The sequence below is a fragment of the Prionailurus bengalensis genome, chromosome B4, assembly GCF_016509475.1.
Source record: "Prionailurus bengalensis isolate Pbe53 chromosome B4, Fcat_Pben_1.1_paternal_pri, whole genome shotgun sequence".
Taxonomy (NCBI): domain Eukaryota; kingdom Metazoa; phylum Chordata; class Mammalia; order Carnivora; family Felidae; genus Prionailurus; species Prionailurus bengalensis.
This window is the reverse complement of record NC_057358.1, coordinates 94140287-94156562: the sequence shown is the minus strand read 5'-3', so window position 1 is coordinate 94156562 and position 16276 is coordinate 94140287. Positions and strand designations below refer to the sequence as shown.

Below are 16276 nucleotides of genomic sequence, written 5' to 3'. Positions count from 1 at the left end.
TACCTTAACCAACATGACATCTTAGTTTATCAATGCAAAAAGTGACCTTAGGAAAACCTTGAGTCATTTCCTCTGATGACCAAATCTTAAAGAATTGTTTAACAACTAGAAAAAGAACTGAACTAGTATAAGAAATCTGCCTCACCAACCTTCACCACCTAATGTTTTTTCCTAATATTTTATTTATTTATTTATTTTGAGAGAGAGCGAGCGAGCGCGCGCAGCGGAGGGGCAGAGAGAGAGAGAGGGAGAGAATCTCAAACAGGCTCTGTGCTGTGGGCTTGAACTCACCAACTGTGAGATCATGACCTGAGCCGACATCTACAGTTGGACACTTAACTGACTGAGCCACCCACACACCCCTTCAACATCTAGTATTTTCAAGTAAACCAAATCTTTGCTATATGCAAATCCATCAACTTTTTGATCTGAAAATCTTAGCTGGAGTTATGCAAAGCATCAAAAACCTCTCCCACACAAGCTCTAAGCTCTCAACAATCACATGTATATAATTATATGGTAATTATACATTATATCTATCTATATGCATATATAAACATAAACTACATAAGAACATGATTATAACAATACTACCTTATAAGACCCTCGTCAGAGAGCAACTCATGTCTACGTTATTTATTCATTCAAAAGTTCAAGGTACTGACAGTGTAACAGTGTACAAGACACACACAGACCATGCCCTAAGTTTACAGTCTATCTAATAACTTAAAAAGCAAGTGTAGCTAGTAAAAAGAATATTAAGTAAACCAGGGTTTAAATTCCAATGCTACCTCTTATTAGCTATGTCTGTCTTAGTTTCCAGAACTATAAAATAAAATCATAAAATATAAAAATCCTTGGCAAACTAGAAAGCACTATACAAAGATAAGTTATATTACTGTACTTAGTTTTTCATTAAGAAAAAATAAAACACTAGGATACCTCCCTGCAGGTTGCTTATTAGTTGCAAAGGAAAAAAAGTAACTACACCATAAATAAACCAAACAACATTTTGACCAAAATTTAAGAAAACAAGATACTAACCACCAGGGGTTTACTTATAAGCTCTAAACTACACAATTTTATTTATTTTATCTTACTTTTTAATGTTTATTTATTTTTGAGAGACAGAGAGAGACAGAGTGGGGGAGGGACAGAGAGAGCCAAAAACACAGAATCCAAAGCAGGTTCCAGGCTCCGAGCTGTCAGCACAAAGCCCATCGAGGGGCACGAACCCACAAACCACGAGATCACGACCTGAGCTGGAGTCGGACATAACCAACTGAGCCACCCAGGCGCCCCTAACCTACGATTTTAAAGTAGTATTAAAAATCACTCTGTAAAATTAATACACCAAAACAAACAGCAGAATCATATGCAAAGATTTCAGATATAGAAATTATCAGACAAATATAAAAGAAATATATTTAATAGGTTTTTTTAAAAATAAATTTTGAGAACATAGCCAAGAAAAAGCAGACTACCAAAAAATAATAAGGATAAAGCAGTCTTAAAAAGGAACTTAATGAAAAAATGGAGTAGGTAAAAATTTTTAAAACTCAATGAACATACTACACAACATGGATGAACCTTGAAGACATTATGTTAAGTGAATAAGCCAGACACAAATGGACAAATATTATATGATCCATTTATATGAGGTACTAGAATAGCCAAATTCATAGAAACAGTAAGTATAACAGTTCCTGCCAGGGGCTAGTAAAGGGAGGGAAATGGGAAATTATTGTTTAATGGGCACAGGTTTCAGTTTGTGATGATAAAAAAAGGTCTGGAGATGGACAGTGGTGTTAGTGAATGTACTTAACATCACGGAACTAACACTTTAAAATAGTATAGGAGCACCTGGGTGGCTTAGTCGGTTAAACATCTGATGCTTGTTTTCAGCTCAGGTCATGATCTCACAGTTTCATGAGTTCAAGCCCTGGCTCAGGCTCCACAACGTCAATGTGGAGCCTGCTTGGGATTCTGTCTCTCCCTCACTGTCTGCCCCTCTGCAACTTGTGCTGTCTCTCTCAAAATAAATAAAAGTACTTTAAGAAAATAAAATAAAAGTTTAAAGTGGTAAGTATATTTTACTATAAAAATATCATAGTTAAAACAAAGTGAAAAAAAATTTTTTTAATTCAATAAACTGGTTAAACACAGCTGAAGCAAGAATTAGCCAAATGGAAGAAAGGATCTAACTGTCTAGAACACAACACAGAAAGATACAGAAATGGAAAATATGAAATATAAAAAATGAAATATGACAGGTTAAGAGGCATAGAGGGTAGAGTAAGAAGACTGAGTATACTTCCATACAAGTTCCAGATAAAAAAAAATACAGAAGATAAAATTTGAGGAGAAAATGGCCAAAAGTTCTCCAAAATTTTTGCAAGAGACCACTCCTCAGATTCTATGGCCTGGTGAATTCCAAGCATGATAAATAAAAAGAAATCAACTTCTAGACATACCCAAATACGGTGTGCAAAACAGATTCTAAATATTCTAAATATAGCTATAATAAAACAACAGGTATCTGTAAAAGAATGGCAATTAGATGGATTACAGATTTTTCAAAGCAACAGAAGCCAGAAGAGAATGGAATAAGAGCTATATGAACAAAGAATGCTAACTGCTAACACAGAATGCATACTCAGAAAAACCCATCTTCAGGAATGAGACTTAGATATATTTTCAAACAAATGAAACATTTTCCAACAACAGACCCTCACTAAAGAAAATTGTAAAGGATATGTTTCAGGCAGAGACAAAATGGTCTTAGATCCCAGACAAGAGGTCTGAGATGCAAATGGGAATGATGAGCAAAGACATTTGTAAATACAGAGGCAAATTAAAGCAAGTGTTTAAAACAATATCTAATTTGTTGGGATTAAGGAAAAACTAAAATAAAGGAAAACTACATAAAATTTAACCTACAAACTGGAATAAAGGGAAATGAATTTTTTTAATTCATTAAAATAAAAAGGAAAAGGGAACGATTAACACAAAATTTAGATGGTGGTGACTTAGAACACATGTCAGAGAACACAAATGGTGAGGAGTATAAAGGGACTCCAAAGATACTAGCAACGTTCTACTTTTCCAGCTAGTTAGTGGTAGTTCATTGTTTATCTATCTATCTATCTATCTATCTATTTATTTATTTTTAATGTTTATATATTTTTAAGAGAGAGAGTGAGACAGAGTGTGAGCAGGGGAGGGCCAGAGAGAGGGAGACACAGAATCAGAAGCAGGCTCCAGGCTCTGAGCTGTCAGCACAGGGCTCAACGTGGGGCTTGAACTCACGGGGGCTCAAACTCACAGACTGCCAGATCATGACCTGAGCTGAAGTCGGATGCCCAACCAACTGAGCCACCCAGGTGCCCCAACTGTATAATTATTTAAATTGTACATTCAGTACACTGTATACTCTTGTAATAAAAGTAAAATTTAAAAATTAACACAGAAGAAAATAATCAAGACTAGTGATCACTCTCTAAAAATAATAGATTATTTCACAAACTTTGGTCTTAAAAATTGAAACAACGGGGGCCCATCGATGGCTCGGTCAGTTGAGCCTCAGACTCCTGATTCTGGCTCAGGTCACGATACCAAGGTTGTAGGACCGAGCCCGCTTATGATTCTCTTTCCCTCTCCCTTTGCCCTTCTCCCCAACTCACTCGCACCCTCTCTCTCTCTCTCTCTCTCAAATTAAAAAAAAAAAAAATTGAAACAATAAAAATTTTATTTCATTTAAGAAACACTTACCAAGTGCCTAATCTTGGCTTATAACTGAGCTGAGGAGTGGCAGAAAGATTTCTAACCTCCCTTCTCCTGGGCTTCCTAACCCTTGAGAGCGGCACTAACACAGTAGTCACTAGCCACAAGTGAGGCTATTCGCAATTAAACTAATTAAAATTAAATAAAATTTAAAAGTTCTTCTATAAAACTAGACACACTTTAAGTGCTTGGTAGGAATATGAGGGTCACTATATTGAATAGCAGACTTAGAACATTTCCATCATTACAGAAAGTTCAATTAGACACTGCTGCGATATTTTTTTATAACACTAGAAATATGTTGATAATTGAATAATCTTAAAATATAAAAGAACATCTTAAAATTGATTAAATCTCCTTTTAAAGTCATTTTATTTCTATGAAACTACAGCTTCTTAGTAGTATTCAAAACCGTCTGATGTTTGTTAAAAACCTATAAAGTGTCAATAATTGCCCACAATCCCATGTCCCACCAAAAAGCATTCAACACAGCATTTTCTTTTATGAGCCAAAAATAAATGGTTAAGCACAGTTGCTACTAAACAAACCATGTCATAGGGATATGAAACTCCCCAGGATGAACACATCGCTCCTTTTGGGGGGCACCAATTTTAGCCGACAGTGCTTTAAAATACTGTTTACATCTACATAAAATAGCAAAATGTGAAATTCATGTGAATTTTTATAGGAATCATGAAGTTTTCTACCTAGAGCAGGACTCTTTGGGCTACCTCTCCAGACTTCTGAGCATACCATTCATTTCTGCCATCAGGAGTATTTCCGAGGAAAAATGTAAACATTTTTAAAATAAATGAATTCTATACGAGTCTTTTACTTACCAGAAACAATGATATACAACAAAACTCTATAAAACAATAACATCCTTAATATCTAAAGCAACAAACCTCCAGTTTCCTTTAACATTAAAAGACAGAGGGCCTAAGCTATTTCAACTTAACCTGAACATTTTCCTTTAGGTATTCTAACACATATTCAGTATTTCTATAGCACTCGCAATTCTTAAAATTACCTATCCAAAAACACTAAAAGGAAACCAATGTTAAGCCTTAATTTAACAGTCATTTAGGCTTCTGCACCTTAAGTTTTCGGCCCCCCAGTGCTAAATGAACGAGGGAGTAAAAACACTTCCCATCTAGACAACTGAATGTAATTTCAATAGTGCTTATGCTAATAATTGGTTTGTGTCCCCAGGAGGACTTCTGTGGCTCCACTTACATAACCCATTATGCAAAGTGCTGAACTATTCTTTCTCTAGAAAGCATTTTGAATACTGATATTTGTACAAGGTTTACTTGCTATATTAAAAAAGCTTTTCGCACTCTAGCTTCAAAGATCTTCCCTGCAGAAGAGGTGAAAAGGAAAGCCAATTTCCACTACTTCACTATGTCAAAGGCTAGTTATTTATCTTGTTGGCTAATCAACAGAGTAATGTCTTAGAGCAGCACCCCCAGACAGCCCCCATAGTTTACCAGTTTCCTCTCGAGACTCTGGTTAGGAAATACAGCTTTAAATAATTTGAAGCAACCTGTCTGAATTGAAAATAATCTGAACTGCTCCTTGAAGGTCTTCATGTAAAACTTCACAACATTAAATTCAGCGGTGGTGAGAATCAAAATACAGCCCCTATTGGGTAATGGAAGGGTAGAATGTACCCCAAACCTAACGTGACTATGTATAATATATTGGATAAGTAATCTCCCCCAATTCCCTGGTTCTGTTTAAGCCAAGATTTTCAAATCTCACAGAACCATAATCTTAAAAACAATAACATCTGGGGGGACACGCATAATCTTAAAAACAATAAAACTGGGGGACATGCATAGAGTTGCCAACTATTATTTTGACAAGAACATTTAAAAAGAAAATAACTGTCAATTACCACCGGCATTATTTCATAAAAGAACTAATATGCTTACATCAGAAATGGTAAAAGATACTTTTAGAAAAAAAATACTGTCTTTTAAATTCAACAGATCTAGTTTTATGAAAAGCTAACTCATTCTCATTTCAGACAAGTGAGAACTCTCACGGACTACACTTCATAGTCCAGCACTAGGGAACCACAGGTCTAAGCAGCTAACTCCCACTTGGAAAAAGAAAACAACGGTAGGACATGCCCAAACCAAATATTAACCTATTCAATAATGAGGAAATAGAGGCTTGGAGAGGTTTAGGGACTCTCCCAACGTCACAGACCAAGAATTTTGACACAGATCTGTCTAATTCCAGAGTCAGAGTTACTAACCATTATGCTAAGTTTCCGCTAATATCCTTTCAGTGGTATAAAGATCCATCCTAATCCAGTCACCTTTGTGACCAATGACAACTGAGGAATTTCCAAGACAGCTGGCTAGAGGTGTACTTCCCTGGCCATCACTCAGACTAAAGCTTAAATGGAACTCCTGACCTTTGCCTCAATAACACCAGGCTCACTGCAACTAAGCCAACCAGCCCAGACAAAGCACACACAGACCCCCCTGCCTCCAACAACACTGACGCAGGACTCTTAGGACATTCCCAAGTGCCTGATATAGTAAAAAAACATATTCCTCAAAAACAAAAGGGATATATTAATCCTCAAGAAGGAAATAAGCACTTCCATGGTTACTCAGTCTAAAAATAATAAACTTGCCCTCATAAAGTTACAACTCTAAGCCTCATTCCTTAAACTATTACAATTTTCTACACATTAATACACAGGTTCCCCATATTTAAGTATCTAAGCAGAAAACTACAGGAAATTCTAAAAATCTATGGTACTTAAATAGTTCCCAAATAAAAATACATAGTTTTTATATATGTATCATTACGTGATGGATAAAAGTATCTTACAATTCTATCCCTCTAGAATAATCAGAACATTAAAGACAAAACTGCTTATGTTAATCAAAAGTACTTATAAAAGAGAGTTGGAAAAAAAATACATAATTAGGGGTGCCTGGGTGGCTCAGTCAGTTGAGCCTCCAACTTCGGCTCAGGTCACGATCTCACGTTCATGGATTCGAGCCCTGTGTCGGGCTCTGTGCTGACGGCTCAGAGCCTGGAGCCTGCTTCAGATTCTGTGTCTCCCTCTCTCTCTCTGCCCCTCCCCTGCTCACGCTCTGTCTCTCCCTCTCAAAAAATAAAACGTCAAAAATTAAAAAAAAAAAAGTATGTAATTAAATACCATTTTCTATAAAAGGCACTATTAGCAGCCAGTAGGAAAGGAAGGCACAAAAATATATTTGAATATTCAGAGACTCTTGATATCGAAATCAAAAGTCACACACATAAATAAACAGAATACTTATCAGAAATTTGCTTCCAAATCCTCACATATCACTTGCCAGCAAATGCCCAAAAGAAAAGACCAAACAGCTCTTAAGTAATCAAAGCCTAACACTCTGGAACAAATGACTCTGAAATAACCCATCCTCTATGAAATGGGGTAACAGTAGCATAATATTCTTGCTAGCAATGGCAAAAAAACTGTATTTCCCGACTGGATTTTCAATGATCAGATTCTTTGTACTCCTGAATCTGCAATGAGAGGGACCAGAATACAATACAGACTATATTTATTTTCCTCCTGTTTTAAACAGATGCCATCTCAAATAAAGGTTCACTTTTTTTTCTTCCCTCATAAACTCTCCCCTGGCTCTTTCATCTCCTTATACAGATTCAACAAGTGCATCTATTTGTATTGTCCTCTACACCCATATTTAATATATGCCTAGCACTGACCTCTCTCATGAACTACAAACCCACATTTCCAAAAGCCTCTGGGCATTTCCAGTGTTTTGCAAGTACATAAAAAACTCAACATATTCAAAACTGATCACACTATGCACCTCCTTGCCTACATTTCTAATAACAGTACCACCATCACCATCACCCATACTTAAAATGAGTATAATTTTCAACTTCCAGTTCCCCCCAACCTTCCCCCAACAATTGCTCCTCCCCCCGCCCCATCTCAATGCCACTGCCCTTGCCCAATATGTATATTGAAAGTTGGCTTTCTACAACCATTTTACATATGACACTATTAGACCTCGTTGTTTCTCATTAACTCCTAAATACAGCATTTAAATATGTTCCTCAATCCAGCCCCAGTTAAAATTTCAAACCGCATCTCTCATTTCCAAAAATCAACCCTATATTCTAAGTAATCTGTCCACTAACTTTTCTCTGTGTAAACGATGGCCTTTCCCACCTCCACACTTGTGCTTACCTCATTCCCTTTATTTGAAAAGCCTTCTTCATCCACCTACTACCAACCCCTAAATTTTTGTCTTAGCAAAGTCTTACCCTCTGCAATGGTAAAATCAGGTTACCAGTTTATTGAGAGGCAGATATAGTGGAAATGCACGGGCTTTGGTGCCAGGCAGACCTGGATTCAAACGGAGACTCAGCAACTTAAGATATTTGAGTATTGCCCTCATGATTAAGAAAGATGCTTATATGTTGTTGTGAAACTTAGAAAATGTACGTGAGTCCAAGAGCATAAAGCATAGTGCTAAGCGTTCAACAGCTTCAGAGCTACCTTCATAAATATTATGAACCTCCACTTTTTAGCTGATTACTCCAGTTAAAAATGAACCAATTTTCCTTTCATAGAATTCCAAACTTTGGGTCAAACCACTCACACAGTAAGCATTTACATATTTTTATACAGATATCTTACATCCCCGTCTAGACGTCAAATTCATAAAGACCAAAAACTTAATCTTTGTATACTATAATGCCTAACAGTGCTTTTCATGAAACACACAACACCCACCTCCCATTAGAAAAAATTTAATATGCCTAACAATTCAATTCACCTCTTCATGATTTCTGACACATCCTAGGAAATTACTGCCAAAACATGAATTTTAATGCTTTTGGCCATATCTTTATTTGTTCCTACATGGTTGCCTGACATAGCTTGATGCCTAACAGCAAAAGTTCAGTATCCAATGAATTGACTTGAATAATACAATAAAATTTACAATGTAAATGTTTAATATCTATTGAATGAACTTGAACATAATAAAATTTACAGTGCCTAAGGGCACCTGAAATTCCCCAATTACCTTCTTCTGCTCTTACAATTCTTTACATACTTCCCTTCTAAACACATTAGCTAGGGGCGCCTGGGTGGCTCAGTCGGTTAAGCGTCCAACTTCGGCTCAGGTCATGATTTCTCAGTCTGTGAGTTCGAGCCCCGCGTCGGGCTCTGTGCTGACCACTCAGAGCCTGGAGCCTGTTTCAGATTCTGTGTCTCCCTCTCTCTGACCCTCCCCCGTTCATGCTCTGTCTCTCTCTGTCTCAAAAATAAATAAAGGTTAAAAAAAATTAAAAAAATAAATAAATAAACACATTAGCTATCATACTCTCAGTATGGATTCAGAATCATGTCTAACTTGACTCCTTTTGCAGATTTTCTTTATTCCAATATTCCAACCAGAAGCTCTAAACAATTAAGTACTTCAAATGACTAAGAATCTAGAGTTCCTATCTAAAACACGGGCAACTAATCTTCCCTCCACAATTTTTTCCAGGGACTTTAAAAACCATCCACCCTTTGACCAATCAATAAAGGAATAAAAGAAACCATTTTTAAAAAAATCATCCACCCTATGCCTGTTGAAAATCAACAACACTAAAATAAATGTTCTTGTCCCCAGGAGAGCTCACTGAAACTTATCACTTCAGTCTACTTTCCCTAATTCATGATATTACCTTCCCTTCCAGTAGTGGGAGGAGAATGAGGTAAGTCCCAAAAAAACTACAGTGTATGTCCTAATATAAGCACAAGATGAGAAATGCAGCAAAGTGTCACTGGTTTCACAAAGCTGGTTTTGTGTATACTTGCATTGCAAAATCATTGGTCATCTGCAGACAGCCACAACCTGCAGTAACCACATTTTCTTGTGATAATTTAAAAATCACTATTAAGTGTGGAAAACCCTTATCTCCTACAAACCTTCCAGCGGTTTATTATATAAAATCTGTTCACTAAAAAAAAACAAAAACAAAAACAAAAAAAAACCTACCTACATCACTTTCTCCTCCTCTAGGAAACTCTCAATTTGTCGGAGGTAAACACTTCAAAATATAGGTTAAAAACACACACCCAGGAAACCCCTCTGCCCACCTGTGTGCACCCTCTGCAATGCAGCACAATTGCAACAGTATACGGAACCCCGATGGAGTTACTGAGAAAAAAATTTTTTTCTTTAAAGGTTAAGGAAAATGACAGTTCCAAATATGAAGGCATACAAACTTCGGGAAAGAGGGGATACAAGACTTCGCCAACCCTCTGCAATTAATTCATGCAATAACCGCAGACTGAACTCATCGTTCAACTGTGACTTCAGATGGCCACAAGAATTAGGAGTGCATATTAGAGAACAGCATCCTTAAGCCTGCAAGAAAAAAGGGAACTCATCTCAACTACTGACTTTGCTCGAGCAAGTTGTTTTTCTAAGTGACTTCAACAACAGCTTGAGCAAGCTTTCCAGTGAGTAAAGATCGTGGGAGACACGCTGGTGCCACACTGACCTACGTATCCAGAACCGGTCCCGAGAGCAGTCCAATTCGATCCCGGGAAACCCCTAGGCGGGTCTGGACGAAAAGCTTTGCAAAGGATCCCCCGCATCTACACAGGCATCGCCCAGCTCTGGGACCGAGGAGACGACACCCCTGGGACCCAGGCTAATTACTGACCCGAGGACAGAGCCAAAGGATGCAAAAGTCGGGAACTGGAACCATGACAGAGTCTGGTGTCCAGGTTCCCAGCCCCATGTCGACACAGAAAACCAAATCTGAAATGCAGCGCGAAGATTTGGGGGAGCAGAAATGAGGAGGTCGGATGGACGGAGGCCCAGCCCATCCCCACTCTGAAGTCCCAACGGCTACAACAGCTCCAGGAACCCCCTCCTCGGCTCCGCCCCGCCTACCCCAAGGCCCGGCCGCCCGCTTCTTCCCGCCCGGCGGACTGTGCGAGAACGTCGGCGGTCGTCAAGCCCCTTCCCCGAACCCCGACAGCCGAGCCCGCAACGTAGAGCGGGCAGCGGGGGCCCGAGAGCACAAGCCCTGACGCGGCCGGCGGCAGTCCGGGTGTGCTCCCCCGGCCACTCACCGTCGGCCTGGACGTTGGGAGGGAGCAGGCGCGGGTCGGCGGCCGCGGACCTCCGGGCTCCGACCAGGGCAGGAGCCCTTACGCGGAGCCGATCGAGCCACAGCAGCTGTGCCTACCAGGCCTCTCTCCGGCCCGAACCTTGGAAAAGCACTTCCGGGGGAGCGGGGGAGGGAAGGGTTTTGGCACCGGAACTGCTAGCGGGACGGAGCTGCCAGGGCCTCCCGGGCGGGGTGGGGCGGGGCGGGGCGTGGCCTCTCCCGCCTAGCGCCGTAAAACCGCCCCCAGACTCGTCACTAACCCTTTCTGCCCCGAGGCCCTTTGGATCTTAAGGCTATGGTTGCGTCCCTTACTGCTCTTCCAGTTATTCCACTCCAGCCACCTAATTTTCCAGACCATGAAACCGAGGATCGGGGAATTTGGGTGCAGGGGTCTAGCGTACACAACCGGCCTTCCGACTCCAGTATTTTCTCCACTCCAGTTCGCCTCCTTTAAAAATAATGGTAGTTAACATTTTTTTGAACGCTAACTCCACACAGGCACTGTATGTACTACGCGCTTCGGATGCTTAACTCAGTTAATCATCCCCAAGCCCCTTGAGGTTGCTGTTATTATCTACATGTTGCAGGGGAGGAAGCCGGTCAAACCCAATACCATAAACAGTGGCTCTTGATTTTAATTTGTGTTGTGTGTATAAATCTCGTCTACCCCTAACAAGATTTTTAAGTTCTTTAAGGACAGGAGGCAAATTATATTCCTATATTTCAGCATTACTTGGTATTTGAACAGAAGCCAAGAGCTGGGAGACTCAAATCTTGGCTGGATCCTGTTATTTACTCTTACTCTTTTACCTTGAGCAAGTTGCTTGACCTCTCTAAGCCTCAGGTTCTTCATTTGCCGTGTGTGTGTGTGTGTGTGTGTGTGTGTGTGTGTGTGTAATCACCTCCGAATTGTTGTAGGAATTCAAAATGAAAATGCATGATAAACGCTTCAGTGTACCTAGTAACAAGTAAGACTGGGTAAACGTTAACAATTTTCATACTCCATCATCAATAGGAACAATTTCTCCCCGGATCAGGATCACTCTAGCAGGGGGTAATTTGGAAACTGGGGGTTAGCAGTAAGCGATAGAAAAGGTTAGTTAAGGAAATAAAGAGTAGAGGATTTTGCAATCGTAAAAATGAAGGTAGGTAAGCCAAAGAATGTCCTGGGGCCAGCCTGGATTCTTGTGACACTGTGAGCTGGGACAGTATGAGGACCTACAGAGCCAGATGCCAAGCAAGGAAAGAAGGGAAAGAAAAAGAAAAAAAAAAAAATTCCTGAGTCACAAAATTCAGGAAGGCACTGAACATTTGAGGCAGATTCTGTATCTGAGGCCAGACATGGGAGGGAGGGTGCGGGAAACTCTTAGCATGCATACTATCTGCAAAACAAATTTACAAGCATCTCTTAAAACTGTGGGGGAGGAAGATTTCTTAAATTTTCTACTAAGAAAGGCAGGGAAATGGACATGGTTCAGAACCCGTTATTATGAATTTAAGTTGTAAACAATGCCTTTGCCACTGGCTTTATTTACACGGCCGTCTTGTTTATTTTATTTTTGTGATTGCAGAGTGTTTGTAAATACTTCCCTAATACCCAAAGTTAAGCAACTTTTGTGCCTCGAAGTGTGAAGAAGTGAAAAACAGAGCCCAGGTTGGCAGGAGTCACTAACTTCTCTTTCCACCAAGGAGCTTATAGGGACAGTGAGAGGAAACCTGAATCGCAGACTTTGTTTGTCAGGCTCTCACAGGACGCTAGAGGTCTGTCGCCCAACCTAGTTTATCTAACTAGTAAGTGGTGCAGTCAGGATTTGAATGTGGGTCTGTCTCCTCAGATACTTTTCACTACTTTGCCACTGGTTCTCAAACTGATAAGTGCATCAAAATTACCCAGAGATCTTGATAAAGCACAGATTGCTGGGCCCCACCCCTAGAATTTCACTTAACCACACACAGCTAGTACTTCTCCAGAGATGTAGCCCCTGGACTAGCTACATCAACATCAACATTGTCTGTAAACTTGTTACAAATGCAAATTATTAGGCCCCACTCCAGACCTTGTGAATCAGAAACTCTGGGGTGGGTTCCAGCAATTTGTGTTACAACAGGCCTTGCAGGTTACTCTGATACATTCTCAAGTTATAGAAACACTGCACTCCACTCTCTTGTCTTCCACATTCTCTCTCTCTTTCTCTCTCTCTCTCTCTCTCTTTTTCTAATTATCCACAACAGGAATAACTCTAGTGAAGCAAAAGTTCTCCCATTGGATTAAATGATGTGTTGAAACACTTTTATTTATGTATGCTCTCAAAGGGAGATGAGGCTAGAAAAAAATTAGTATTCATGGAGGATTCTTTTTTGATTACTTTAAATCTGTGCTGAAATTTAACCAGATAATACTGGGTTAGGGGAGGAACTAATCTTATTTGGGAACTACTCTGTGGCAGGGCTTTACACGCATTTTCTAAATCAGTCTTCACTCTACTAATACGAGGTTTTATGGTCTTCAATTTTACAGAAGAGAAAAACTGAAACCTAGGTGAAATGATTGACTTAAGGCCACATTGTTATTAAGGGGCAGAAATCTGGATTGTTCCAACAAAGATTTCTGTAATTGCAAAACTCCTGCTCTCTCCACTCCGTGGCAGGAGCTTGGAGAACCAAATTCCAGTGTGGGCTCCGCCACCCAAACTATGCAACATTGAGTAAGCGATTTAATCTCTATTTCAATTTCTCCATCTATAAATAATGTTATCATAAATCTTCCCCTCCCACACTGGAATGTTAGAACAAATGAGGAAATAAAAGTATAAGCACTTTGAGCTTTTTGAAGAAAAAGAGTAAAAAGGCAAGTTGTTATAGTATTGTATATTTAGCCAAGTGTTGCTATGTGAGCCTGAGCATTGAAACTTTCCTGGTTATCTGCTGATTCACACATAAGAGGTTCAAAGGCTATATTTGATGCCAAAGAAAAAGTTGTTTGACTTCATTTGTCAATGTCTCCTAGAAGGTAAAGAAGATGACAGGATTTTGTGTGTCCCTTTCAAACATTACAGGGAATCTCTCACCAGGTGTAGGTTCCAGGTTGTTGCCAAATTGCTGGCCCACCCTCATTTTAGAGATCTTTCTTCCAAACCCCTTTCTTCTCCCCATCATAGGAATCCCTCCACCCTCCTGCCTCCACCCACCAGGCAAAGATTTAAAATTCCTTTGTATTATGTAGAAGGATTTAGCTCTCAGTCCTCCTCTCGGGCCAGACTCCAGGCCTATCTTTGTTGACAGAATCACCAGGTTGCACAAACCGGGGGGTACCATTCATAAAGAATACAACCTGAATGGTGCTCAAGGGGGTGCCAGCTGCCCAAGCCACAGTAGGAATGGTCCCCCTGGAACCGTGCAAGGCTTGGCTCTGGCTTTGTATAGCTCCCACCCCCAAAATGCATTAAGGTGTTTTGTGAAACAATAGAGCCATCTACTTGGGTGTCCACTGGTTGCCAAGCCTTCAAATAATGGGGTTCTTTGTTTTTTGTTTATTTTAATGTAGACCTGATCAAGTACTTAACTCACCGGGCTTCAGTCCTGGGTTCCACACTCTGCTACGCATTTGTCACTCTCTTCTGTGAGGTTTGTAAAGACTGTCACATTTTGTCTTCCTCGCCTTTTATTCATGCCTTAGCACAAGTGCTTGGAAAGCATTTGCTGATTTGAATAAAAGCACAATGTACTTGTATATATGTGCTAGTATAATTGGCAGATATTTGACAGAGGGCCCTTAAAGGTGTTGTTTGACCCACAGACTTTTGTACTAAGAAATAAATTGGGTCAAATTTTTTAAAATAAGAACTACCATGTAAAATAAAAATCCCAATTGCTGGTGTCTCTTGACAATGTAGATACTCTGGCAGACCGGATGTGCATCCCACAAAGTGTCAGTGTCTTTAGCTCAGACACAGCTCCTTATTCAGGTGGTACATGAGTTGGCCTCACACACGTGAAATCGTCATGGAAGGCACTGAGCTTGAGCCACTGGTGTGTGGGGTCATATGGATGTTTTGGAAAAACATGTATGGAGTTTTGCCTTGTAGATTTTACATGCGCTCATAACTATTTATTGCAATGTATTTGGGGGCAATTTTAAATTGTTTTTCTGGGATAGAAAATTGTGGGGTACCATGTTGTGCCATTTCGAAACAAGCCAGGCAAATGGAGACATCAAATTGTAGATATCATTACCACCAACATTTTAATGGCGTTGTGGCTAATGTTACTTGTCATAAGCTTTGGAAATTGAAAAGAAAAATAATATCAAATACTTAAATAAGCTTCACGATAACTAACTTAATGGAGTGTGATCATCTTCCCCCCCCCAACCCCCACCCAGCTGGAGAGACACAAGAATAGCTAGTTCTAGCAAGTAATGGCGCCAGGATTAGAACCCAGGCAGTGTAACTTCACAGACATGGTCTTAACCACTAAATTAATATTTATTGAGCCTTTCCCGTGTGCTACAGCCATGACTGCCTCCCAACTGAAAGAGACTACCAGAGTTATGGAAGAGCGCCTGGTATCTTCCTGGTTTTTAATAGGCACTATAATAAATGTACACAGAACCTTCTCATCTCTCTCTGCCTTCCATCCCAAGTCATGTTGATATGTTTATTATCTTCAGTTTGAAGTGTATAAACTGTCAGAAATCTAAAACTTCTTTTAATTCCAATATAATTCTTGCACAAACCCTTTGTTTTTATTGCAAGTTATCACGAACAAAAGATATCTTTTAAAAACAATGGAAGCAATTTGAAGCAATATAATATGGACACTGGAAACCCGTATCTGTAGTTAAATTGTGCTCGTATGGAGAAATGGGAGACAGCAAGGTTGAATTTGAGCAAAAATGTCACATTGACACAAATGCAGTCAAAGTCCAAAAATGAAAAAGAAAATATTCAAAAATCGAGGGCCTAAAAGGGAATGGTCATCAAATTTTAGCATATTTTACATTTAATTTTTGTTGTCGTTACATTGAATTTTTAGTTAAACATCAAAAACAAATATTGGAACCGACACCTCCCTTTAAACGGTTTCAAGCATTAAGCTTCTGTTGTTGTCCAAATCGGGCCATTCAGTGAGTCTGTGGAATTTAAGAGGTTGCATTCTACCTTCACTCTTTCTCATGCAGATGTGGCCCGGTTGACTCTACCTCAATTTCTCTTTCTGCAAAATATGCATAGTAAGTGCATCTTGTACCATAGAGATGTGGTGAGACATAGCTAATAAATGATTATAAAGCACAGTTCTTTGAAGTATAAAGCACTGCATAATTACT

General features: G+C 39.6%; 1 protein-coding gene across 2 annotated transcripts in view; it reads right to left on the bottom strand.

Annotated features, from left to right (window-relative positions):
• FRS2 (fibroblast growth factor receptor substrate 2) overlaps nucleotides 1-11074 on the bottom strand; it is a 114727-nt gene extending 103653 nt beyond the window's left edge. For both annotated transcript variants that reach the window (XM_043564976.1, XM_043564977.1), the window contains exon 1: nucleotides 10913-11074. The gene's annotated coding sequence lies outside the window, so the exon portion shown is untranslated. The remainder of the gene's footprint in view (nucleotides 1-10912) is intronic.
• Nucleotides 11075-16276: the final 5202 nt, after the last annotated feature.